This window comes from Miniopterus natalensis, chromosome 11, assembly GCF_054644295.1.
Source record: "Miniopterus natalensis isolate mMinNat1 chromosome 11, mMinNat1.hap1, whole genome shotgun sequence".
Taxonomy (NCBI): domain Eukaryota; kingdom Metazoa; phylum Chordata; class Mammalia; order Chiroptera; family Miniopteridae; genus Miniopterus; species Miniopterus natalensis.
In genome coordinates this window covers 30,221,731-30,234,314 of record NC_142091.1, presented here as the reverse complement: position 1 = coordinate 30,234,314, position 12,584 = coordinate 30,221,731, and the positions used below count along the sequence as shown (strand labels likewise).

Here is a 12,584-nt window from a genome sequence, read left to right as displayed (position 1 = left end):
TCTAGTATCTCTGAGACCTCTCACTTTTTACAGTTATGCTCTAAGAAGTCATAATAAAATTCTCTACATTTGCATTCTACAATCTAACTGGAGCACACATGTTGTGGACTAAATGTTTGTATTCCTATAAAATTTTTATATTGAAATTCTAACCCTCAATGTGATGGTATTAGGCAGTGGGGCCTTTAGGAGGTAATTTGGTCATGAGGGTGACGCCCTCAAGAATGAAATGAGTGCCCTTAGAAGAAGAAACACAAGAGCGATGATCAGTCTCCTTTACAAGGAGAAACAGCCATCTGTGACCAGGAAGAGTTCCCTCATCAGACATCAGATCTGCAGGGGCCTTGATCTTGGACTTCTAGCCTCCAGAACAGTGAGAATAAATGTCTGTTGTTTAAGCCACCTAGTCAGTCTATGATATTCTGTTATAACATCCCAAACTACCAAGACAACACACTTAGTCTTGGAGGTTTGCTTTATAAACGAGGAGACCAAGGCACAGAAAGGAGAGACATGACCCAGTAGAAGGAGCCTTAGATGGACTTGATAAACCTGAATTCTACTCTTGTGTGACTATAGGCAGATGACTTCATCTGGGCTTCTAATTTCTCTTCTGCAAGGGGAGGAGATTGGTTAGGAATAAGTGATCTTCAAGATGCATTTTTCAGCAGTTATAGTCTAAGTTTATGATTCTAAGATGGTGTGACTTGGCTGAGGTCATACAGTTAGGTGGTTCATTACAGAGTGAGAACCACATTTTTTTATCACCTGGTCCAGTGTTTTGTTTTGTTTCATCATACCACATGCATTTCCATAAAAAAACAACTTTTTTTTTACCTCAAACCATTTTTCTCATATATTTGGATTGCTGTGAAAACACTGCAAGAAGGCAGCATTGTGCAGTGAAAAAAATATAAACTTTGAAACCAGTGAGACCTAGGTTTGGATCTAGGTCTACTTTCAGCTTTGTGACCTTGGAGTAGTTACTAACCCTTTCCTAGCCAGTTTCATCATCTGTAGGGCAGGTGTATATAATACCTGTCTCATAGGGTTGCTAATCAGAATAAGATTGTATCCATAAAGCATCGTGGCCATGCTAGGTGCCAATATTCTGTCTTGTACTTTGGGGCAGCTATAAGAAAATACCATGGAGTGGGTGGCTTAAACAACAGAAATTTATTCTCAGCTCAAGAGGCTGAGAAATTTAAATCAAGACACTTTGATCTGGTGTCTGGTGAGAGCCTGCTTCCTGGTTTGCAGAAGGCAGAAAAAGGGCTGGCTAGCTCTTGGCCTCTTCTTTTTATTTTTTCCAGGTTCCCAATGCAATTTTAAATTGTTTTTATAAGCACATAATTTGAAATTAATAGATAAACTGGGTAAGTATGATATGTTTTTTAACACGTGTTAGGTTTTAGTTAAATACAGTGAATATGAGGATACCGTTATGATAATTGGCATCCGTTGCTACTCTTTAGCTGTGCAAAATAAAGTTGAAATGATACATCCTGTGGTGATATAATTTAAAAGATCTTTGATATGACACCAATAACTTTTCAAATTCTGGTCACAAACTACATATAAATTATTAGGTTATTAAAATACGCCTTCTTGAAAAATAATAAGATGCCATTTTATACCTAAATAAGCTTTCACAGAAGATATGAAATACTTTAGCATATAAAAGTAGTTGTCCCTGCCCAGCCAGGCGTGGCTCAGCGGTTGAGCATCGACCTAGGATCCAGGCGATCGGGGTTTGATTCCCGGTCAGGGCACATGCCCGGGTTGTGGGCTCGATCAATGACTCTCTCATCATAGATGTTTCTATCTCTCTCCCTCTCCTTTCCTCTCTCTGAAATCAATAAAGATATATTTAATAAATAAATAAATAAGAGTAGTTGTCCCTTTCTTTTCTTCTAGGAGTTTTATGGTTTCAGGTCTTACCTTTAAATCATTAGTCCATTATGAGCTGATTGTGTGTGTAAGAGAAGGATCCAGTCCCATTCTTTTCATGTGAATACCCCCTTTTCCCAATACCACCCAACAAGGTCTTGAGCTCACAGGCTTGAGATTTTATTTTATGCCATATTAGTTACAACCTAAGTCAAGTCTCCTGTGATCTCATCTTTTGTTCATTGTACAAACTTCCTTCTCCAACCTTTTTCCCCAGAGAGGCCCTGTGCTCCTTGCCTCTAATTATTGTTGATTTCTTCTGCAGATGTCTTAACGGGAGGAGTGGTTGGCCTCTTCTTAAACGGGGACTAATCCCATTCATGAGGGCTCTGCCCTCATTGCTTAATCATCTCCCAAAGGCCCCACCTTCTAATACTATCACATTGGGGGTGAGAAAATCAACGCATGAGTTTGGGGAAGATACAAACCTTCAGCCCATAGTGCATTCCATCTCATGTTTTCCATCTCCCTCCCTCTTACTTACTTGGAAGGTTAAGGAATTACAGCCAAGAGTTCGTGAGCCAGGATGAGAATAAGGCACGTGATGGCTTCATTTTCTGTATAAGTAACATTTATTGTGAGGGCCCACCAAGACAGAGGCAGGCCCCTAGGCCCCGAGGCAGGACAAAAGGCATACATGAGTGACTCAGTAAACTGCAGAGGGTGGAGGCAGTTCTAGGAATTAACTTAAATCGGTGGGTTTGACGAATACCAGGTGCACTCAAGCTTCAGGCGCCTGTGGTTGAGAAACGTCCTGAGCCCACCTTTCCTGAAGAATTTACAACTCTTGCAAAGACAATGATTGCTTGCTCACTGTAACCCTATATAAGCTTGTTGTAAATTTAGATCAGGGTTCGAGTCAGAATTCCACTGCGTTGGATACGACCGAACCCCAGCTAGCTGGAATAAAAGTCCCTTTTGCTGTTACATTATCAGCTCTAGAGTGATTGTCTTTCCGCCACATAGGGGATCTGATTCTCAGACATAACATTATTCAGGAAACAGTTTGGTGCGATCCCTCCTGTTGAAAGCCTTTTCAAAATATTAGTCCATGCTTCTCCTTTGGAAACCACAGAGTCTGAATATAATTGAATCTTTCTTGATGATTGAAGACCTTGACATGCCTCAGGCTTATTATTCAGAATTTGAATTCAAATTATTCAGCTGCTTGGATAAATATGCAGAAGGCGCAAAACTCAGTTGGAATGTGTTGAACTCGGGAAATTTATTAGAAGTTTGTTGTTTGTTTTGAATTGAAATCTTTAACAATTTCTTTGTGGTTCAGACTTCAAATAGTGCAAACATTCCATTTATAGTTGAGAATCTTGGGTATTGTGTTCTAGTTAAACAAATAATCAACAGATTTGTGTGTGTGTGTGTGTGTGTGTGTGTGTGCCTACTTTGTTGAAGGACCTGAGCCAGGCATCATTTTGAACATGAGGAAATATAAAGATAAGTTTGAGGCCTTAAGGAATGCATATTCTAATTGGGGAGGCAAAACAGAAACTCATAAAAATGTAACTATAACAAGAGCCAAATAAATGAGAGAACTCTTCATAAAGAAGTTAGTAATTGAAATGGGTCCATGGTAGGGTTTTGACCAGCAGTACCCCATGGTAGAAAGAATGTTTGATTGGGAAGGGTCTTCAAAGTAGAGGGGATAGTTTGAATAAATGCACAGGAATGGGAAAGCTTGGGGAAAGCTTGGATTATACCCAAAGGACTGTTAAGTTTTTCATTTCAGAGATAATTAGGGCTAACACAAGATATTTAGTTGGGACATTTCTAGTTTTTAATAATATGTACTGAATGTCCAGATGTCTTGAAAAGTGTTTCTTAGGCCCCTGTAGTTGTGGGAAACTGTGACCTACTATATAATCATTCTTTTGTAAATCAGTTATCAGTTCTGTAAATCAGTTATCTCTGTGGGCTGATAATATATAGGTCATAAGAGAATTTATGGGGTTTCCAATTTGCCTGTTGTTAGAGGCTTAGACCCACCTCTGAGACACCAGACAGCCCCACCAAGATCCATTCTCCTTTGTAGAAAACAACCTTTAGAGCCACGGGGTTCTTCCTGGTTTGGATCCCCATTACCCCTCCTGAAACACTTCAAACCGGGAGTGTGGAGGAGGGAGAGAAACAGGTTTCTCTAATCTCACTTGCCTCACCTGCCCCCGTTTGCCAGGCCAGCCCTGTGCCCACTCCTATCTCACACTGGCTCCTTAAAAACAAGGTCACTCTTCTCAGAGGGTAAGGTAGCATTTCACCCACTGGCCAATGGACTTACACACTCCTTTATGAAAGTGGAAAATGAGAGAAAGAAGGGAAAGATCTGTGTGACATAGTTTAGCTTCGTGGAAACCATCATCCCAGCAGAGGTAAAAAAAAAAAAAAAAAAGCAAGCACGATATAGCAATGTGCTTTCCACATTGAAGTACCTGGCCAGGGAGCCCCCTCTAATAAGGAGGGAAAAAAAAGGTTGATGAGATTCTCAAACTCACCAGGTAAAGCAAATGCGGACTATGCTAAAGAGCGTGGCTTTTTTACTTTGTAAGGAAACAGACATTTTACCCTGGACATGAGTGAGGAGGGCATTTGGTGTGACTCCTTGACTAGGGCTAAGGTTCCCTCCTTGTCTCGTTGTTGTTTTTCCCTATCTGGCCTCTTTGTTCCTGCCCTTCACCTTCAATCATAATGCAAAACTGCTCTCCATACAGTGAAAAACCCCTTTCCTAACGAGGCACAGGGCCAGAGTAGTAGAATTGGAAGGGAATTTAGAAGCATAAAATTCACCCTCTGGCTTTTGAGATAAGGGAAATGAGACCCAGAAAGATAAAGTGGCCTTGTTGAGTGTAGGAATAGAAGCAAGTGGTGGGAGGTTGTAAGATCACTTATAAAGTATTTGACAGTTTACAGAGTTCTGTCCACATGCAATCTCATAAAAACCTGTCATGTAGGCGATATTATGTCTGTTTTACAGGTGAGGAAGCTGAGACCCAGAGAATTCTCCTATAAGGTGAAAGAGCACATATCTTTTCATCAGGGAACTGCCATTGACAAAGCCTAGTGACACTGAAGTGCCAAGCTCTTCTCTGAAGGGCTAGGCATACAAAGGTCAGTAAGACACTGCCTGTCGGTCACATCTACTAGGGGAAGGCTGTCAGTCTCCCCTAAAGCCACATGCAGGGCACCCTAATGTCAAAAGATTACCTGAACCCTAGAGGGACTGAGTCCCATATAGCTATTTGATTCCCTCTAAATGTGGCTATGTGGAAATTTGGAAAGGACCAGCTGTTCTGCAGAGGAATCTACATTTTAAACAGCACAAATTGGAGAGTCTCTGTAATGTGAAAAGTAAACAAATGAAAGTTGGCTCAAGATTACAGAAGCATTTGGTGTTTCACTGGAAACAGAGGTGGGGTGAGGGAGGAACTATGGTTCTCAGGCCTCTTCTTGTCTTTTACTGTCCTTTGAATAAAACCTACCTCTGTGACCCTGCCTTTTCAAGTGACACTGACAAATATATACTCTTCTCTCCCTTTTATTGGATCAATAACTAGACCATGCTTTCATGGATGGTGAAAAATCATTTGGAACCCCTGTTCATCTAAGACAAGGGTCAACAGACAAAGTCCAGCCTGCCACCTGTGTTTGTAAGCTTGTGAGTTAATAATAGTTTTACATTTTTAAATGGTTGGGGGAAGGGGGAGTCAAAAGAAGAATAATATTTTATGCCATGTGAATATAATATTAAATTTAAATTTAAATGCCAATAAATAAAGTTTTACTGGAACACAACCACTTTTATCATTTTTTTGTGCTACAACAGTGGAGTTTAGAAATTGCAACTATATGGTCCACAGAGCTTAAAATATTTACTATCCAGCCCTTAATAGAAAAATATTTGCAACGCATCTTAAAGCACTAATCATACTGTATGAAAATTGGTTCTATTCATATCTATCTTCTGAGCTAGACTCTTGAGCTTATGAGAGGCTCCACCTTGCTTAGAATGAGGCTTTATTCTTGATTGACATGCTATAAATGTTTGTAGGATGAAAGGGAAAGTGATGTGAGCTTGGGCAAGTCAGTGCTCTTTTCTGGGCCTCAGTTTCCCCTTTTATGCAATGAGAGAATAGGCTGAGGTGAATTTGGTCTCTGCCAGCTCCAACATTCTTTATTTTTTATTAAAGTTACTGTAGCCAAAATAAATATCACATTCAGTTCACTGAATCTTCCTTTCTCCAACTATGGGTTCTCCCTTATTGACCTCCTGACTGTTGGTTGGTTTCCTAGGTTGCTCAATATCATAACAGGAAGGACGTTGCTAGTGAACTTTACTGGAGCATATGATGTTAGTGTGTGCATTGCATGTAGTGTGAAAATTTATTACAAATCAATAACTTCCTTTCTTCGTGTCTGCCTGCCTTGTGTGAGTCTAGTGACATGAACAATTTTCTCAGGGCCTGGTCACCATTAAGAATCTAAACATGTGGAATCCAGAGACCACACTCTAGATTTATGGTCACCCCCCACCTCCACCCAGATGCATCCACATGGCCCAGAGAACAGCCATCTGCTCTTACTTAGAAAATCTCACAACTTAGAAAATCTTGGCATTTTCAAACCAAGTGGATATAAAAGTTCTTCAAACCTCACAAGTGCATAGGACCATGTCTTCAGGTGGCGTTTGGTAGACACCTTCATGGCACAAGGATTATGGCCTGATGTGTATCAATGGGATTTGATTGAAATCATTATCCTGACCTCTTTCCTCCCAGAAGGGGTGTTACCTCTCTCCAACTCCATTAATGTTAAGGGGACAGAATCTTAGAATTGATGCACATGTGACGTGAAGAAATATGTTTGCCTATAAATGTCACCCAATGAAGGCTTCCTATGCTGAAGCCAAAGCCAACCCTCATACAACAGGTGAAATTTGTCTTCTGGACTCTTCTGTTCCCTTTTATACTTATTCCTCCGGGTTTCTAACATTACCCACTCTTTATCCTGGGCCTCTGCTATGATACATCAGGCATGGGAAACACTCTTAAATGAAGGGTAGTGAGGAGTAGTGAAAAAGTATAAAGCACTTCAACTCAGACTAGTCTGAGACCCAGTTCCTCCACTCATTGGTGGAGCCTTAGTTTCTGTTATCTGCTACATGGAGATAATACTTATCACCTACCTCTGCTAATCATCCAAAGTACCCTACAGGCAACAACCAGGCATTATTTGTTCTTTCTGTCTCACACTGCTCAGTACATAGAATGAAGCAGACACTTGGCAGGTGCCTCCTGAGCGAAACTGAACTGACTTTACTTATAATTCTGCATGGATTATGAAATGTGGAGTGTTTGAGCTAAAAGGAACTTGAAAACCTATCCAGTTCAATGTCAGCAAGTAACAGGCACATGTGTCCCACTTCCCACTTCTGTGCTAAGTAGTCAGAAACAGTCAATTCTTTCTAGCTGAGTGTCTTTTCTGACCTGAGCTTTACAACCTTCAACAAAGCTCCTTCGGAGGCTAGTACCATTTGACTGAAGTTGATCACTGGAGGGGGAAAAATCTGTATATCATCTGGATTGAGTTCAACTTCCACCTTATCAATGGAGATACCCAGACCTAGAGAGATGATATGATTTGGCCAAGGTCACAGAGCTAATTGCAGGGTGAGTTGGAACCAGAATATAAGTCTCAAGGTCCTTCATCCAGTGTGTAACATTTGTGTTCTAACAGAAATCTCGATGCCTTCAAGTCAAGGAGTGAGCACTGGGGGAAATTTCTAGCAAGGACAAATGAGGTGTGTATGTGTGTGTGTGTGTGTGTGAGAGAGAGAGAGAGAGAGAGAGAGAGAGAGAGAGAGAGAGAGAAGGGCCTTAGAGTCACGTGGCTATCTCCCTGGTAATTGAGAAGGCAAGTAAGATATTCCACACATTTTCACTGAAGGCCTCTTCCAGGCAAAGGTACAAGGCCTTAAAGATCCAGATAGATAAAATGAGGACTTTTCCCAGAGCTTATGGACCCACAAAAAACAAAAACGAAAAACAAAACAAAACCCCCAAAAATGTGAAAAAAAATCCAGGATGGTAAAGGAGCTAACAGATACACTTGGAGTTTTCCGAGGCCCAGAGGCATGATCACTCAATACCCAGAGAAGTCAAGGAGGGCTTAGCAGAGGAAGTAACTTCTGAGCAGAGTCTTCCAAAAGGAATCATAGTTCTCCAAAGCAAAGAAGGAAAGTACGTTCCACCAGAAGAAACTGTGTGTGCAAAGGCACGGGCTAGAAAGAGCCTGGTACGTGTCGGGACTAGCAAGGAGTTCTGCACAGAAGGAACATCAGATGCGTGGTGAGTGGAGGAGAAGGGAGGGGAATCAGGGCAGTGTCAGGAGAGGGATCTGAAGAGATAAGCAAAAGCAGTCTGCTTCCAAAGGCTCGTAAGACATACACATAAATAGGAGGGGTTCTTCACCCAGTTTGGCAGGTGAAGTTGGGGTTCCCCAGGCCGCAGTGCCCACTGGTCCCACCCATGCCGTTAGACGACGCTCCCATTCCTTCACTCCTGGGCCTCGCGACGGGTGCCAGCGACCACGAATATGACTACCTTACTAAAGCTTCTGGTGTTGGAAAGAGCAATCTCCTGTCTTGATTTACTCAAAATGAGTTTAATCTTGAGCACCGTTGGAGTCAAGTTTTCAACAAGAAGCATCCAGGTTGATGGGAAAACAATAAAGTTACAGGTATGGGACACGGCAGGGCAAGAGTGATTCTGAGCTATAACATCTGCATATTATCGTGGAGCTATAGGTGCCTTATTGGTTTATGACAGCGATTTTCATTCTTTTTCATCTCATGGTACACATAAACTAATTACGAAAATTCTGCAGCACACCAAAATATATATTATATTTTTTACCAATCCAACAAAAAAATAGGTATAATTTTGATTCATTCTCAATGAATGGCTTTTGTGTTGGTTGTTGTCATTTTTTTATTTGGCAGTCTAAGGGAAAAGAGGTCAATGCCCCTGACTAAATAGTTGGGTATTGCATATTTTGAAAATTCTTGTGGCACACCAGTTGAAAATCGCTGGTTTATGACATTGTTAAACATCTCAAATATGAAAATGTATAGTGATGGCTGAAAGAACTCAGAGATCATGCTGATAATAGCATTTCTATCATGCTTGTGGGCAATAAGAGTGATTTGTGTTATTTCAGGGCAGCTCCTACAGTTGTAGCAAGGCCTTTCACAGAGAAGAATGGTTTGTCATTCCTTGAACCATCAACTCTATTCTCTACCAACATAGAAGCTGCTTTTTAGACAATTCTGACTGAGATATATCGCACTGTTTCCCAGAAGCAAATGCCAGACAGACGTGAAAATGACGTGTCTCCAAACAACAATGTGGTTCCTATTCAAGTTCCACCAACCGCTGAAAATAATCCAAAGGTGCAGTGCTTTCAAAATACATGAGATATTTTTCTGCTCCCCTAAAAGGCTATGTGTGGTCCATTTCCTGGGTCTGAGACTTAAATATATGTGTAATCCTTGTGGTCACTTTTGTGTTTTATTACTTCCTTGTACTTGACGAATTTTCCATGTCTTAAGTCTTTTGATTTTAGCTTTTTTCACACCATGGCTTCACCAGCCTTGGTTTAATAAATTGACTGGTTTCCTCAATTATTGTTTACTTTTCACCATGAAAGCCTGTCACTGTAGGACATAATAGAACTTGATCACTGGAAGCTCAGACTTCTTGGTCTTGATTAAATCAAACTAAAAAGACTTGAGAAATAAGCTATCATTTTGTCAACAGAACAGCTTATAATGAGCAGCTTATAATTCATACACTCTTCTCTCAGTGCAGAGCTTGAAAATTTTCTATTATTCTGGAAGTCACTTTCTAAAACGCCTTTATAGGGTAATGGAGTTCAGTAAATTTTGTTTTTCATTTTTGTAAGCATCAAAGTTGATTCGAGAGGGGCCTCTTTTTTCTGGACAAGAATTATCATAATAAACACAAAAGACTGCTAAAAAAGACATGTACATAGCCTTTGCTTGTTTGGCTCAGTGGCTAGAGCATCGGCCTGTGGACTGAAGGGTCCTGGGTTCAATTCTGGCCAAGGGCACATACCTTGGTTGCAGGCTCCATCCCTGGCTGCAGTTGGGGTGCTTGTGGGAGGCAACGAATTGATGTGTCTCTCTCACATTGATGTTTCTCTCTCTCTCTCTCTGAAAAACAATGGAAAAAATATCCTCAGGTGATGATTTAAAAAGAAAAAAAGTATACATAAATAATTATAGCATATGATAGAATGCCCCAATGCTTTTCAGATGATCAAAGGAAGTGTAGGGCAACTCAGAGAAGAGAGAGATTTCCCACTGGAGGTTGGAGACTATATCACTAATTAGTCAGACAGGGTTAGAATTGGTCCTTTTGAACTTTTGGGATTCAACTAGAAGTTAAAAATCAGCAATATAATTATCCAATCATGTTCTTTTTGGATCATATCTTTAACCTAATGGACCAGATCCTAAATCTCACTGCACTGCCCAGTAGGATGCTCATTCCCATGATATAACATGCCTGTTTTGTTCACCACTCTTCTGCCTAGAACAGTGCCTGGCCCCTAGTATGTGCCAAATAAATATTTGTGGAATCACTATTCTAAATAATGTGTTTTTACCATGGCAACCACATACTGTAGATATTTTCAGAGTGTTTAAAAATATCCTGTCCCACCCTGGCCAGTGTTGCTCAGTGGTTAGAGCATCAATCCATACACCGAATGGTGGAGGGTTTGATTATTGGTCAAGGACAGGTACCTGGGTTGTAGGTTTGATCCCTGGCCTGATCGGGGTGTGTGTGGGAAGCAACCAATTGATGTGTCTCTCTCACATTGGTGTCTATCTATCTATCATCTATCATCTATCTATCTATCATCTATCTATCTATCTATCTATCTATCTATCTATCTATCTATCTATCTATCATCTATCTATCTATCTATCTATCATCTATCTATCTATCATCTATCTATCTATCTATCTATCTATCTATCTATCTATCTATCATCTATCTATCATCTATCTATCTATCATCTATCTATCTATCTATCTTTCTATCTATCATCATCATTTATCATCTATCATCATCTATCTATCTCTCTCTCCCTCCCTCCCTCAATGGAATAAATATCCTCAGGTGAGGAGATATATATATATATATATATCTTGTCCTTTAGTGGCGATTAGCACAATTTATTTGTCATTCATCTGGAGTTCTGACTTTAAAAATATGGTGACAGAATCCATGGACACAACATAGGAAAGCTTCATTCTCATTTTCAAAAACTCTGCCTGCCAGCTGGAGCATTTGTGAGGGAGGTGGGAAGGGAGTGTGGTTTTGTGGAGAGCACACCATTTCTGGGCTGGAAACCTCAGCCACACCCTTCTGCGTGGTTGGCTGCCCATGTGGTCTCAGACCAAGGCAGTCCCTTTGTCTTGCTCTTTGCCCGCTGAACACGCAGGCTTTGGGAGTCTTGGATGAAAGTGGAAAGTATTAACATCTTGGAAAGGATGTAGTTGGGGTGCTTGTGGTCTTACTTGGGTCTTTCCAAACAAGTTTCTGGCTGCTCTGTTGGAAGAGGAAAACTTCCACATCTGCAGGGATGAAAGAGTGTGTTGTTTCACAAACTTAGCATCTGCCCAACACTCCCTGGAATGTAACATTTAATGTACTTAATTAGCACTGTCAAGTGGATCATCAGTGAAAATCATTGACCCTATATGTTCTTCCATTTTCTCTTCTTTCTTTCTTTCTTTCTTTCTTTCTTTCTTTCTTTCTTTCTTTCTTTCTTTCTTTCTTTCTTTCTTTCTTTCTTTCTTTCTTTCTTTCTTCATTTAGTTTTAGGTTAAATGTCAAAATTACTGGGTGCACATAGATTTTTTCACTTGAGAAAGAGGCTTGCATTATATTCTGACTTTTCGCAGACTATCTTTACCTTTCCTTGAAAATTGTGAATCCCACCTGTATTTAGAAAACAATAGACTGTGCTGCCTTTCTTAATGGTTTCGCCATATTCCCATTAACCCCAGATAAAAACTTTTAGAATTATCCCCTCCATTTCTCTTACCACTCCATTCTTGAGTTCTCTCAGTTCTACCCCCAAATTATCCTCACACGTATCTCCTCTTGTCTGGCACCTTTATTGAGGCTCTCAGCCTGCTCATTCTAACAGCCCCTTCATTGATCTCCCTGACTCCAGGGCCTCCCAGTCAGACCAGCCTTTGCACTGCTTCCTAACCCACTAGTTACACTGACACTTTCCTCCTCTGAAGCCGTGGGTGGCTCCTCACACACAGGGAATAAAATACAAATCCCTGGCGTGCTCATCAAAACCATGTTGAATCTTGGCAATGCTTTAGCAGCCAACCTGTGGAAAAGAAAGTTAAATAGAAGGAAAATAAATGTATAAAATAAATTAGATATACTACATAAAAACTCTTCTCCAAAAATTCATTGCAAAAATAATGTGGCTCTGGCCAGTGTGGCTCGGTTGGTTGGACCGCAGTCCCATACACAGAAAGGTCGCAGGTTCGATTCCCAGTCAGAGCACATACCCAG

The 12,584-nt window shown here is 40.6% G+C and overlaps 1 pseudogene; it reads left to right on the top strand.

Moving 5' to 3' along the window:
* Positions 1-8,483: 8,483 nt before the first annotated feature.
* LOC107532378 (ras-related protein Rab-11A pseudogene) lies at positions 8,484-9,430 on the top strand (annotated as a pseudogene).
* Positions 9,431-12,584: the final 3,154 nt, after the last annotated feature.